The sequence below is a fragment of the Notamacropus eugenii genome, chromosome 1 (assembly GCF_028372415.1).
Source record: "Notamacropus eugenii isolate mMacEug1 chromosome 1, mMacEug1.pri_v2, whole genome shotgun sequence".
NCBI classification, from domain to species: Eukaryota; Metazoa; Chordata; class Mammalia; order Diprotodontia; family Macropodidae; genus Notamacropus; species Notamacropus eugenii.
Genome location: NC_092872.1, coordinates 429,707,977 through 429,722,576, shown reverse-complemented (window position 1 = coordinate 429,722,576; position 14,600 = coordinate 429,707,977). Strand labels below are relative to the sequence as shown.

Genomic DNA, 14,600 nt, shown 5'->3' with positions numbered 1-14,600 from the left:
TTCCAAAAGGCTACAAAAATGTGCATGCCCTTTGACTCAGCAATACCACCTCTAGGACTATATCCCCAAGAGATCATAAAAATGGGAAAGGATCTCACTTGTACAAAAATGTTTATAGCAGTTATCTTTGTGGTGTCCAAAAACTGGGAATGCCCATCAATTGGGGAATGGTTGAATAAATTGTGGTATATGAATGTAATGGAATACTATTGTGCTATAAGAAATGATGAACAGGAAGACTTCCGAGAGGCCTGGAAAGACTTGTATGAACTGATGGTGAGTGAAAGGAGCAGAACCTGTAGAACTCTGTATACAGTGCAAGGACTTAAATAACTTCCTATGCTCTCTTAAGGCAAAATACTTTCAACATCCAAAGAAAGAACCATGGGATTCGATTGCAGAACAAAGCAGATCATTTTCTTTTTTATTATGTTTTGGTTTGTTTTATGATTTCTCCCATTCATTTTAATTCTTCTATGCAACATGACTAAGGTGAAAATGTATTTAATAAGAATGTATGTGTAGAACATACATAAAATTGTATGCTGTCTTAGGGAGGGAGCGAGGAGGGGAGGATAAGGGGGAGGGAGGGGAAATCTATAATATATGGAAGTGATTGTAGAACAGTGAAAACAAATAAAATCAAATAAAGTAAAATAAAAGCTCTTTTCTCTTCTTTCTCCCTCCCACATCCCTGCCCAGAGGTCTAGGACTATAGTGAAGAGCTGGGTTTTTTTTTTCTCAAGTGCTGCCAGTTTATGTCCCTATTTCTATGTTTTCTGACTTTCATCACCCAGTAATTAATATTCCACTTACACTTAATGAATTAAAATAAGCTTTTACCAAAAAATATTTAAATATATAGCAAGAAAGAAGTACAAAACTTCCAATAGTTGTGGCACAAACTCTCTCCTCTACCACCTTGATCCCTGAGGAGAGTGGGCTAACACACTTTCTACCTGTTATTGGTCCCACCAAGCTATGAGTCCTTATTACAGCTACCACTGGGTTGGGTCCCTTGGGTAATTGGAGAGGACTTTTTTTTCCAGTAGGAGGAAATAAATAAGGTGAATTTTAATCTATTAGACACATATGTAAAAATATACATACTAAAACAAACCATTGTTATCTTTCATATATAGTCTATATGTAGTAATTACCACATTGACGGTATTACTTCTGACATTTTTGCCATAAAGTATTTGAAAATATGCTCAAAAGAAAAGAAAAAAGGGTTTCTGGGGAACAACTTGAAACTCTGCACAAAGGGCTACAGAAATGTGCATAGCCTTTCACTGAGCAATATTGCTTCTAGGGCTGTATCCCAAAGAGATCATAAGAATGTGAAAAAATCTTACATATACAAAAATATTTATAGCAGCTCTTTTTGTGGTGGACAAGAACTGGAAATCAAGGGAAAGTCCATCCACTGGGGTATGGCTGAGCAAGGTGTAGTATATGAATGTAATGGAACACTATTGTGCTATAAAAAATGATGAATAGTCAGACTTTAGAAAAATCTGGAAAGACATATCAATTGAAGCTGAGTGAAATGAGCAGAACTAGGAGAATATTATACACAGTAACAGCCATAGTGTGTGAGGACTGCTTCTGATAGACTTAGCCCTTTATAGAAATAGAAGAACCTAAAACATTCCCAAAGGACTCTTAAGGCAAAATTCCATCCACACCAAGAGAAAAAATTATGGAATCAGAACACAGAATGAAGCAGACTAATTTCTCTTATGTTATATGTTGGATTTGGTTTTTCTCATGATTTCTCAAATTCATTTCAATTCTCCTATGCAAAATGACAAATGTGAAAATGTGTTCAATAAGAATATAAGTCTAGAACCCATAGAAGATTGCATGCTATCTCAGGGAGGAAGGGAGAAAGAAGGGGGAGAAAATTTAAAACTTATGGAAGTGATTGTTGAAAACTGAGAACAAATAAATCAATTAAATTTTACAAAAAAGAAAAAAAGGGAAAGTATTGTACCTGTCCCTTTCAATCTTCCAATTTTCCACAATCCTCTTACTAGATGTTGGTTCTATTCCATTGGAAAGAGAAGGCTGTGACTGACCACAGTTGAGAGATCCCTGGTCCAGTAGTCCAGTGAAAATTTCAAGGTGGAGACAAAAAAACCCAAACAAAACAGTCCAAGAGAATTCCTTCTTTGTCCGAGAATTTGGCAAATGGAGGATTTCCCTGCTACACTCAGTGAATTTTACCATGGAAGTTTAGCAAAGTCAATTATGCTTAGTTATCCACACATTGCTTTATGTCCTCAACAAATAATGGAGAAAAACACAGAAGATTTTGGTTTCAGTGGGATTTGGATCAAGAGAGTGAAGAGAAAAGAGATGGAGTTAGTCTTGGGAAGGGAAGGATGAGAAAAGAGTTAATAGGCAAAAGAATGAGTAAAAGCATAGAACAGCCCTGAAAGAGGACTGGGCCTGGTCCTCATTGGAATTCACTTATGATTTGTGAGAGGGAGGGAGGCAGAGCATGGCACTTAGAGTGAATGAGGGCTGGAGGACTGGCTCCAGCTTGAGCTTTGTGACTGTGGGTGTTTGACTTGCCCTCTCACATTTTGATTTTCTCATTCATAACTGGAAATGATATAATTGTAGGATCCAGAGCTGAATGGTCTCTTAAGGATCATCCCCTGAAGTCATCTCATTTTTACAGGTTAGGAAATTGAAGTCCATAGAGGACACAGGACTTCTTGTCCAAGGACATACAAATCAATCAGCAGATTCAGAACTCCTTCCTTGGGCTACCAACTCTGGAGTTGTTTCTATCACAATATTATCCCTTCTCTTTGTGACTTGCCTATTCTACACAGGTATGGAGAGGAAAATACTTTTTCAAACTCATGTCCATCAAGGACCTGAGTCATCATCAGTGCAGGTACTACTTCTACTGATGCAGAGGGAGAGAGACTTCAGGAAATGAGAGAGTTAAGAAATATCACATCCTGGTTGTCTTTCTATTGGACAAGACTGTCTTCAGGTTTGGATAGACTTGCCATCAGGCAACAGAAAGACTCTCACTGGGCTTGAGTTTGAAGGCTTCAGGGTACGTTGGAAACATCCATAGTTTGTGCTCACTGGCATTTAATTCAATTGAACATACTGAGAGAAATTATTCTTTCCTTCTCATGTCAATAATCAATGACTGAAATAAGATCATGAAATTTTGAGATTTTTGTGGTTTGTTCAGGATACTGAACTGGAGAATACTGTTGATGAAGGAGATTGCTCAAATCCCTGGCTTACATGCTTTTTGATCCGGGGTGAGACTCCCTATCCAACTAGAATAACTTACAAAAGTTTTAATCAACAGTGAATGCTGACCCATGGGGTTCCACTCAGTCAGGTCTGAGTAGAGGTGGACTCTTTTTGTCCAAATGGCCAAGGTGGGAGCAGTCTGGATAAGAGAAAAGTCTCTTTGTTCAGGACTGAGTGATGAGTCATGTCCCTTAGCACCTCAATAAAAGAAGCCCACCTCTCATTATAATATTAATTCTTCTCACCCACTGGTAAGCAATTAGATTTGATTGCCCCCCTCAGGAACACCCACAATTTCACAGGCATATAAGCATTGAGTAGGTTCCATGAGGGTCTTGGCATTTCAGATTGACAATGACTGCTTTTAAGAATAATCTGTTAGCATAATTAATAAAAGGATTGATTACACAGAAACCATCTCTTCAACTTTTATATGTCACAGTAAAATAATTATGACTACATTTATGCAAGAGAGCATATTAGGATCTAAGGGTATGGTGGGAATGAAGTGGCAGCTAAGGGGTTCAGTGGATAGAGTGCTGAGCTTGGAGTCTGGAAGACACATCTTCTTGAATTCAAATGTGACCTCAGACACGTATTAGTTGTGTGACTCTGGGCAAGTCACTTAACCCTGTTTGTCTCAGTTTTTCATCTGTAAACCAATCTGGAGAAGGAAATAGTAAACATCTCCAATTTCTTTGCCAAGAAAATTCCAAATGGAGTCACCAAGAATTTGACATGGTGGAAAATAACAGAATACCAAAGGGATAGGAGGGAGGGAACAGGGTTAGTCCTGTCCCTTTTCCTTAACTTTAGTCTGTGCCAACTGCCATATGCCTCTGTGGTGGCATCTAAGTGCTCTCTGAAAAAATACATGCGTCTAATAGAAGCAAGACCCTCTTCTGGTAAAAGACAAAAGCCCAAGAGGAGTGAAGGACCTGGCTTGGGCCACCCTGGGAGTCAATGAGATTTCAGGGCCCTCATCCTTTTCTTTCTTTCTAATACTCAACCTCTTGGATTATGCAGTAGCTTGCAGGAATTGCCTGACTGGAAGTGACATTGTTTTCCACCATTGTATTTTATGGATCTGTTGTTCCCATCCAGCTTTTCTACTATCAAGAAATACATGAAATCCTGTTATGCCAGGGTCCCCAACTCATATAGATTCAGGAACTTTGCCCTAGTCACTCAACCCAAATTTATTATTAACTGGAGACTTTGGGACACAATTAAGCGATGCAACTAATTTGGAGGAAGAGGGGCAGAGCTAATTTAATGAGGTTCTGGATCAAAGAAGACCTCAGCCAATTCCTGTGAATTGTTAGAAATTTGAGTGGCACAATTTCTTCTTCACTTTTTCTTTCACATTGGGGAAATATAAAGAAGAGGTTTGAACAAGGCTCAGGTCACTTTCGTGATTCCTCCTCCTCAAAATTTTTAAAAATCAGGAAATATCAACTGACATAGCTGAGAAGGCTTAGAATCAAAAGTCTACTTCCCTGAGTAGCTCATCCATTATTACTACTGGAAGCCATTCTCCCTCCAGCATGAAAATGCATCCCTCCATACAGAATGATGTGAAGGTCAGAATGGAAAGCTACTTCTCCACTTTGGGTCTGTGACCTGTCTGCCCAACTCCTTTAGGTTCCCTGTCTCCATGGCCCAAATCTCATCCCTCTCACTGCAAGAAATGCACTCTTAAGAAAAGTCCTACAACTTGGCCCCCTTGATCCAAGCTTCAAGTTTGGAATGACGTACAAGATAATGTTGACATCTCTTTACTTTGCCTATCAATCATCTGCTTCTCCCTTCTGGCAATGTGATTAGCAGTTACTGACTTCGGAGAATGATTGGAATCATCATGAGACACATCTTCCAAACTACTTTTTTAAAATCAATCATCTGACTGAAATTCTGGCATCATCTAGCTAGTCTTGCTATATAAAAGTGGCTGACAGGCAAAGTTTTATAGGAAGAGGTAGAGAAGGACTTTGAGATTCCTGTTGAGAGTCCTTGGTGAGACCCAGGTGAGACCCACCAGCCCAGCTCTACCCTCCCCTGGGGCCATAGGCTGAGGGTAGGACATCACTTTGCTGTTCCCATGACAAGGGGGTCTTTTAGAGACTGACCTGGCCCAAATCTCTGTAGGCCTCTGATTCAAGGTTAGAGTATCAGAATGAGGAACTTTTCCTCAAAGATTTCCTTGTTATCCATTTGGTCATCTGCAACCAATCTCCATGAGGCTCTTTTAAATCAACCAGGTTTGATGAATTCCACGGACTACCTACTTTTGTTGCACTTGTAAATATGGATCAATATTGCTTTGTAAGTGACACAGATGCTGCTCAGAACTGACTGTGTCACTTGGTCAAGTACCTTTTAATCTGAGACCCTTAGTTCTTTTCTCTATGAAATGAGATGCTTAGAACAGTTCTTCTCTAAGTTCCTCTGTGGTTTGGACATTTTGGTCAAAAATTCTATTTAAATGTCCTTTAATTTTAGAAAAGAAGAATTGAACGATTTCTCCACAATAGCTTTCTCTTTGAGATAAAGAATGAATCCTCTGAAGCTCAGCTTGACTCAGCTCAGTTGTTTTCAGGATAGAGTGGAAGACTTATCATCCTGCATGTTCAGGGCTACACAATGAATTGTTTTGAATGGTGCCCAAACATTGGGGCTGCAAACAGAACAAAAATCATTGGGCTGAGTCTTGATTTCCAGACAGTTGTACAAGACTTCAGGTTTCTCTCATTGGGAACCTAGAATCTTAGAGCTGGAAGACGAATTAGCATTATTCTGCATGGAGGGAGTCAGTGGAAAGGAAACAAGAGGGTGCCAGGACTTTTGACTCCAGGCCATTTAGCCCACACCACTTAGCTTCTCTGATGGTGCAGCTCTGAGAAGAACATGACCTCATGGGAATCACAGCAGAACTAGAGGAGGGTGATAGGAGGCAGGCACTGACAAGACTTTTGGGGCCTTCCCAGACATAGGCAACTGGTGATGTTAGGAAAAAAAATGAAAAATGGTATTCCGCATTGCACATCAGGAGCATTTCGAACTCTATCCCTAAGGATTGGCAACAGATGAAAATATAGATTCAAGAAAGACTGAAAACTTAAGGAGTTTTCTTCCATTTTGTCTAGAGAAACATGGCATGTGTGAAGGGTCAAAGAGAGGGGATCGTGACCATTCCCCTCCACACTCCCTCGAAAGTTTCACTTGGAGTTTCAGGACAGAAACTTTCCTCACCTGGAAGTACTGTAGGGATCTTGAGGTGGAAAGGGCATTGAACTTCTTCTCTTCTTTATTCACCTCATTGTTTTAAGCCTTTATCTTTGCCTTAGTCTGAATGGAATAACAATGAGATTATTTAGGGAATTTTAACAATGCTAAGCATATATAGAGGGAGAATCTGATTTGCAAAGTGTGTTTTAATTCAAATATTGTCTAAAATATTTATTCCTTTTTTTCATATTAGATATGAAGACCTTGCTGCTTTTAGGACTTGTGCTCCTGTGTGGCCAGTTCCCACAGAGCTTGGCTCAGGAGAAAGAAGAAGACTCCGGAGTACTTGTAGATATCATTGACAGTAAGTTCCCATCTTAATTAGACTTGATCCCTTTCCAGGGAACCCCAGGCCTGAAGTGAAAAGACCACTGGGACAAAGGGTGATAAGACTAGGAGGTGTGGCTGACCTTGGGAGGTAAGGTGGTGGGAGGTTGTGGTGAGAGCAGGAATGGGGAAACCATTCAAATCCTGCCAATAGCATTCCTCTGGGGCCTACTGATTCACATATAACCTCCTCCTGCAGCATCATCCTCACCATAAACCTTCAGATAGTGCTGATTATGCCAACATTCATGTAGTGCTTACTACAGTGCCAGGCAACAGGCAGAGTGCTTTACAGTTGTGATTTCATTTGATCCTCACAACAAGCCTGGGAGGTACATGGAGCGATTGTTGCAATTTTGCAACTGAAGTAATTCAGGCCAGCTAGCCTAAGTGATCTTAGCCTGGGGTCACACAGTTAAGTCTGAAGCTAGACATTAACTAGGGTCTTTCTGACACCAGGCCCAGGGCTGTCTGCATCATGCCATTTAGCTGCCTAAGCATTTCTATAATTGAGAGGAAAGGGTAAGAGATCCTTGCCTTTCCAGAGGACCCATGAGTATGTTTGCAACTTTCATTCTGAGAGAATATGGTGCCGTGTGGCCTTGAATTTGGAAGCAGAGAATGTGGGTTTCAACCAGCCATTAGGAGAGGAAAGCTGCTCTTGTCTTCTGTAGGGCATAGAGCAAGTCTCCTTTTCTCTTTAGCCCCAGATGTTTCCTCTTATAAAAGGCTGCTGGGTCTGGAGGAGAGTGCCACTGAAATGGCTCAATCATTGTATCTGGGGACATGGGGCTTGAAAATGAGTAAAACTACAGCATTTCTAGCATCATAGGGGTAAATCAATATAGCTGTGAGGGACAGTGGAGGGTAAATAATTCAGTGGCTCACTTGGGTCAGGAGAAACCTGGCTCCCAGAGAGAACTAGACAACTAGGTAGAAAGTCCAGGGCTACTGCCTTGACACCAAATTGCTCTCGTTCCTCTGTAAGCAATAGTCAAAATGGAAATTCTTTTCCCAGGTCTAAAGAACAGTGTGACAACTCTTCTGAAAGATCTCAGCAATGCGGACTTGCTACAAAAGGTTCTGGACACACCAGTTGTTGGAAATCTGCTGAGAACTTTGTCTACACTCACTGGGGGATTAGTTTCGTGAGTCTTCCTTATTGATCAAGTCATACTCCACTTGTAATATGAGTATCAGGCAATCTCCCACAGTGGGACTGAGGGCAGTCCAATTTAGTAAAGGGTTTTAGTGAATGAAGGGGGCTGTCCAATACCTGTCCATGGGGCAATGTGGCAAAGAGGGATGTTGACAACTGCAACTTCCATTGGGTCTGCTTAATCATGCTTCCATTTTCCAAGGTGATCTCAATCGCTTAGCTTAGGGATAGGATGAAGAGTGTGCACTCGTGTTGTGGTTCAAAATCTATGGTTCATTTGGGTGAAAACATTCTCTTTTTCTGTCCTCAGAGACCACTTGTGGTTTAAGAGAAGAGTCACATTTGGGCAGGGTTTGGTTTCAGGTTCAAGATGTATCAGAAAGGGGTGGTTCTAGGAAAGTTATCAAGTATTGTCATCTCTCTCTCCCTTGGCTTCTCTGCGCAGGTTCGATATTAACAATGCCGACCTCCTGAAAATTTCCCTTCAAGAAAATGAAGGCAAAGAGAGTCTCTCTCTCAGTGTACCCTTGGATTTTTCTGTGACAGTGAACACGTAAGTGATTCTTTTGTGTCCTGGAGGCTCTATTCACTGGAAGGTGGAACCCTGCAGGGGCTGTATTAGCATGGCAGAAACAGATCTTTTTGGTTCCAATGTTTCTTGAGCAAATCCACCAGGATAGAGTTGGCAAGTGAACAAGACAAAGAGAAGAGAGGGAGGCACATGACTACATAAGGTCATTGGAAGGAAAGTGTTCTGTCAATCAAGAATCACCAAGGAAGTGTGCAGAATTGTTGTGATTACTCTTATTCCTGGGAGCTCATTCTGCTCACCTTTCCTGACAGAAATCGCGGGGAAACACTTTAGTGACAAAATACAAAACTGCCCTTTTTGTTTGAGGATCATTTTAGAGTAAGATAAAAAATGGCTTTTTGTACGTGAATGGGAGCATCATAATTCCTAATATCTCATTTCTCCTAACATTGTGATGCTCATTACCTCTCTGCCTACTGTCCCATTTCTGGTTTGTATTGGGAAGAAGAAACTGGAATTAGCCATATATCTTTCTTGCCATAAAAAGGGGAAACAGCAGAATCTTGGGGCAAGGGTTTCCCTGTGACATTGAGCAATGTGCATACCCTCTGTTTCCTTGTCTGTAAAAATGGGCACAATAATATCAAGTCTGTCAACCAAGCAGTTCTCTCATGAGAACCAAATAAGAAGATGAAGGGGAAAGTGCTTTGCTGAAGCAGAAGCCGCTTGCAAGTAGGGTCTCAAGTTGAGTCAAGGTGGGAGATGTTCAGGATCCTATCAGTTTTCCTGGGTGTGGGGCCTTAGTTTAGCTCTCTTCAGTTTTCATGAAGACATTGGGCAAACAATGGAGCTCGTTTTCTAATTTCCATATCTTCTTTCTCTAGAGTGCTTTTTGGGCCGATTAATGTCACTGTAAAAGCAGACGCAGAACTTGAACTAGCAGCTGTAAAAGGCGAAGATGGACAACCTCAACTTAGTGTTACCAAATGTCAGACAAGCTCTCAACTTCTTAACATCTCATATAAGAACTTGTGAGTCACCCAAGAGGTCTAGGGGCCCCATGGTGGTATGTGATTCATGTGCTTGGTAGATATGCTTATGTGTGTCCACTGCTTTGGCCCATGGTCCTCAAGGGAGAAAGGGGCACTCTCCTTAGTCACAGGAATCCTAGTTTCATGTCTTCTTGGCGACATTGAATCTCAAAAGGTCTCCTGGTATAGCTAGGGAAACGGACTTTTTCTGTCTCAGTCAGAGAAACATTGCAGTACTAAGGGCACTGTGTAATCTGGAGGAGGAGGGATAGGAAAATGAATGGTACCCATAAGGTCTGGGAACTCTCCTGAGGAAAAGCTAATTTTTGCTAGAGAAGGAAGAGATGAAAGGCTTGTCCAGGTGCAACTGAGGGAGTGATGTGGACTAGGACAGGGGCAGGAAAGTAACAGGAGTGGTTTCAAGATTCACCAGGAGAGTTTATGCTCTAAATGTGCTGATTTCAAGGGATGCTAAGGTCTTGAAGGACTGGACTATAGTGACTTTTCCTTGAGTTGATGGAAACATCTGGTATAGAAGAGAAAATGATGACATGGTAGATATAATTCCTGGTTTCATGCTCATACCTTTGTCATTTCTTGTGCATTGGACATCAACCAAGTCAAGATTCCTGTGGGGGACTGATTCAGCTTTATTAAAAAGGATCAACTTATGCCACAAAGCACTGCAATTATTCTGAATTGGGTCACACGGGAAAACTGTTTAGCCTATCAAAACTCTGGGATTGTTGTTACCAATGCATTCACTTCTCCCTTCCTTACTTTCTTCTTTAGTAAGAGATACAGATGTGAACCCTATCCTATTAGACTGTGAGCTTCACAGCAGTGGGATCTTTATTGATCCTTCAGAATCCAGAATACTTCTCTGTTCACAGTAGCTACTTTATAATCATTTTATGAGAAAAGGAATGAAGTGTCTCTGGAATTCTGGCATCAGAATGATTGACATTTGGGACATTTATTCTGTCCTGTCCTGTCTTTGGAAGCTTCTCACTCTTCCCCCAAACTAATTAAAAGACACGATGGAATATGCCATCATACTGTCCTGACCTCCATCCAGTACATGCTACTACTTTTGGGGAAGCAGAGCAAGAGTGGAAACAGAACTCTCCGTGGGGGCCAGCACATATGGGCTCCAGGTCCTGTTCAAATGCTTAATTTCCCTGTGACCTTGGATGATGCATTGACCCTCTGTTCCCTCATCTCTCCAAATAAAGGGGGTTTGAGGGAATGCAGTTTCATTCCCTAAGCATTTCTCAAGTTTCTCCTAGGTATCTAGTGTAGGCTTGGACTAGATGACTTTGAAAGTAACTTCCAGTGAAATCTATAAATGAATATCATAATAAAGGAGAGTTTCCTACCTGGCTCCTGGGAGACAGACTATCCAGAAGTACCCCTCAGGTCTCACTTATATTTTCCTGACTGAGATAGTCAGACGTTTCAGAGGGAAAGAGAAATTCTGCCACACAGCCCTTCTCTGGAGCTAACTGAGATGTTTCCCATAGGTTAGGTAGTTTCTGGAGGGAGGGGATTGACCTGGGATCCTCAGCTGACTGGAAACACTCTGTCACTCAATTTCTTCTTCTTTTAGGAAGTTCCTCGGAAGTTTGCTGAACATTGCATCTACAGCAGTGAGTGAAGTGGTTAAGGCGGCGGTCAATCAATTAGTAAGTGGGAAGACTTGATCTGGTTACTTGCAGTTCAATTTTTTATTCCTGGACAGTGCAAAGAGGAGTAGGAGTCCTAAGGCTGGGGACCTGGCCTATGCTTGGTGTCTGGCTTATGGTGTGGACTGTGGTGAGCCCCTTCCACTATGAAAGAAGGGGAGGGGGTGGATTAGGTGACATCATGTTTAAGATTCTTCCCAGTCCTGGAATCCATCTTGTGGAACTAAACATTCTGAACTAAACATTCCCAAGTGTGATGGGTCCATAAGCTTACTCCCAGGTCAGCTAACTTGGGCCTTGACCCCTCTTGAGAACTGTACTCTCTGGCTCTGTTCTCTTGCTTAATGATCTCATGCTCATCCATTCCTCCTGCAGGTCTGCCCTTTGGTCAAGACTGCAGTAGAATTGGTGCCTCCAGGACTAGTAGAAGGAGCAGAAAGTAAGTATCTGCTCTCACCAATCTTTCTATAATTGGTTGAGTTACTCAGACTAATTACCTTTGTGCCCTTGTTGAACTGGAGGTTCAATGATTTCATGCCAAAAAACAATAGTTGCCTTAACTAGTCATTGTAAATTTTTTCTTGTAGTACTAATCTGACCCTTTCCCCACTGGAGTGACTGAGAACTGAGTCCAAGCAGCAAAGGGATGACTGCTCCTTAGCTTTCTTGGAATTCCCAGGAAAATCCTGGCTGAGAGCCCCTACCCCTCTGATGGCCAATGGGTTGGGCCCAGTCCATGGTATTCTAAGATTTACTGAGCTATGAGAACTAGGTTATCCCTTGCTCCCAGGTATTGGTCATTTCCTCAGATTCAATGAGTATTAATTGAATTACTGATTGACTGCAAATGTCAGTGTATAGGGAGGCCTTTCCCACAAACCATTGCTCCTGACTTCCCTTGTGAAGTCCAGCTCTCTCTCCTCAGAATCAACTGCATGAGGAAGGGGATGAGAAGTGACAGTGTAGACCTATTTCCATTTCCTCAGCCCTGTCCTCTAGAAGACATCTTTCTTTTCCCTTCTTTTTCAATACTAGAATTAGTTGGAAGCCCCCCAGTCCCTTTCATTCCTCTTGACTGCATCTCATGTGCAACACATGCTCTTTCTTTTAGACCTGATACGTGGGAATGTCATTGTTGCAGTCTAATTCTTCATTGGATGAACAACCTCCCCTATCCACAGATGTAAGTATTACATTGAAAATTATATATTCTCTTTGATTTCCTGTATTGGCAAAACAGTTTTTCTGGGAACAGAGAATCTAAGAATTTTCAAAATTAGAACATACTTTGTGGGATGAGAGGGAATGAGGGAGGGAAGAAGGGAGGAACAGACAGACAGACAGAGACAGAGAGATAGAATGTACTGAATGCTTACTATATAAGAGGCTCCCTATTAAACGCTGTCGATATCAATACAAATAATTAACTCAATGCCTACCCTCAAGGAATCTTCCCTATTGAGGGAAGATAAAGGAGAACTAGAACCTGGGGAATGCAGGCTTGTTGTAGAGATTCCTGAGACAGCAGATGAACACCTAGTTGCTGGCAGGATGAGGTGCAAATTCTCATACCAATGTCCTATAACCCTGAATCCTAGAGTGTGAAATAGAAATCCTAAAATTTAGAACTGTATAATGACCTCAGAAAGGCACCTATGCCAGTGTTTGTCTGAAGCTAGACTCTCCTGCTCTACCATAGCTCCAAAAATGAATAATATTCTGACTGACAGGATTAGATTGTTTGGAAAAGAAAGCAATGGAATAATACAGAAGATATTGAACGTCAGAACTGGTCACTAGCATGACAGAGTTTTGGCTACATTTTCACCTGACTGAAGACCTTCTTGATCTTTTTTTCCTTCCATCTGAAGCCATTTAAGGCTGGAGGACATATTGCTGTATCTCATGTCTGATGAGAAAAATGCTTTCCCTCTCCTGACTCCTGCCATGGTCTCCTTGCCTGAACTTATTGGAGCCACTTTCTTTACCTAAAGATTCTTTTTGGACTGTGTGTTCCTCCCCCCTTGTTTCCTTTACAATAAACTTCCTACTACTTCAGTACATGTGGAGTATGCTTATTTTCCTTGCCCCTCATTAAATCCTCTCCAGCGGGGACTAACTTGGACTGGGCTTATATTCCTTGTGGAAGCTCTCAAGAGAAGGGACTGATCTCAATGTTGAGCACTCAGAATGGTCTTAATGCACTTTCTTGCTGCCCATGGCACATAAATTATGTGAAGTGGTCCAGGCAGAGCTACCACGAGGAATACTGGCAAAGTCAATTTAATGTAGGCGCGACTGGGTGGGGGAGAGAAGGGTTGAAGCTCTGTCATCTTATGCATAAGAGAAAAATGTCCTGGAGTCCTGGAAGTTAAGAAGAATGAGAAACAAGGTAGAAGGTGGTATTCAAGACCATAAAAGTACTGATCTGGTGTTGAAGTCTATGAATGAGGTCCTGAATTTGCTGTTAAAGACAAAGTGAGATGGAGTTTTATAGGGGACAACACCTAAAATCTGTAGGAGGATTAGTAAAACCTATACTAGGAGAAAATATCCTTTCCTGGTTGGTACTGACAAAGGGAAGGCAGGAAAGGGACAGAGGGATGTGAGGAGCAATCCATCCTTTCCATGGTCTTCATGGTTCTGGAAATGTGAGACTGTTGAAGAATCAACCATCTTTGAAGAGGATACTGAGAGTGAGAGAACCTTTAGGAAAAAGTTCTGATTCAGGGATCACTAGAAAAGGAGTAAATGTGATGGGGAAATAATGGAAGGAAAAGGAGCGTTTGTTCAGTGGAGAAGTTTTCTAAGGTATGGTATAAAAGATGGCATAAGTGGATAGTAACTGGGGAGAATTAAGGCTGGGGATGAGGAGAGTGATGTCTTTGATGACTTAGTAACTCACATGCTTTACCAAACGTCTTTTTTCCCAGAGCAGGGAGTCCTGATGGCTTGGCAGATTTGTTCAGTAGAAGGTTGGGACTTCCACAGGATTTTGGAGGTGATAGTTAATGTACCGGTGATGGGGTCACTGACTGGAAGATAACCCCATTGTCCATGAAGTCTGACTGTCCTCTGATGATTTCACTGCTGAGTCCTTGTTTAGTGACTGAGAAGTTATGCTACTTTGACTAAATCAATTAACCTTTCTGGCCCAGTTTCTGCATGAAAAAAGTAAAAGGCATTTGTTCAGTGACTTGATCTCATAATTTCACTCCCTTTCCTGAGTCATGACAAGAGAACATTGTACCCTGCATTATGAGAAAAAAATGCAGCACAATTTT

The 14,600-nt window shown here is 41.5% G+C and overlaps 1 long non-coding RNA gene across 1 annotated transcript; it reads left to right on the top strand.

Annotated features, from left to right (window-relative positions):
- Positions 1-9,536: 9,536 nt before the first annotated feature.
- On the top strand, positions 9,537-13,215 carry LOC140526463 (uncharacterized). Its single transcript, XR_011974385.1, has 5 exons — positions 9,537-9,631; positions 11,241-11,316; positions 11,692-11,755; positions 12,428-12,499; positions 13,188-13,215. It is a non-coding gene; the product is annotated as an uncharacterized lncRNA (long non-coding RNA).
- Positions 13,216-14,600: the final 1,385 nt, after the last annotated feature.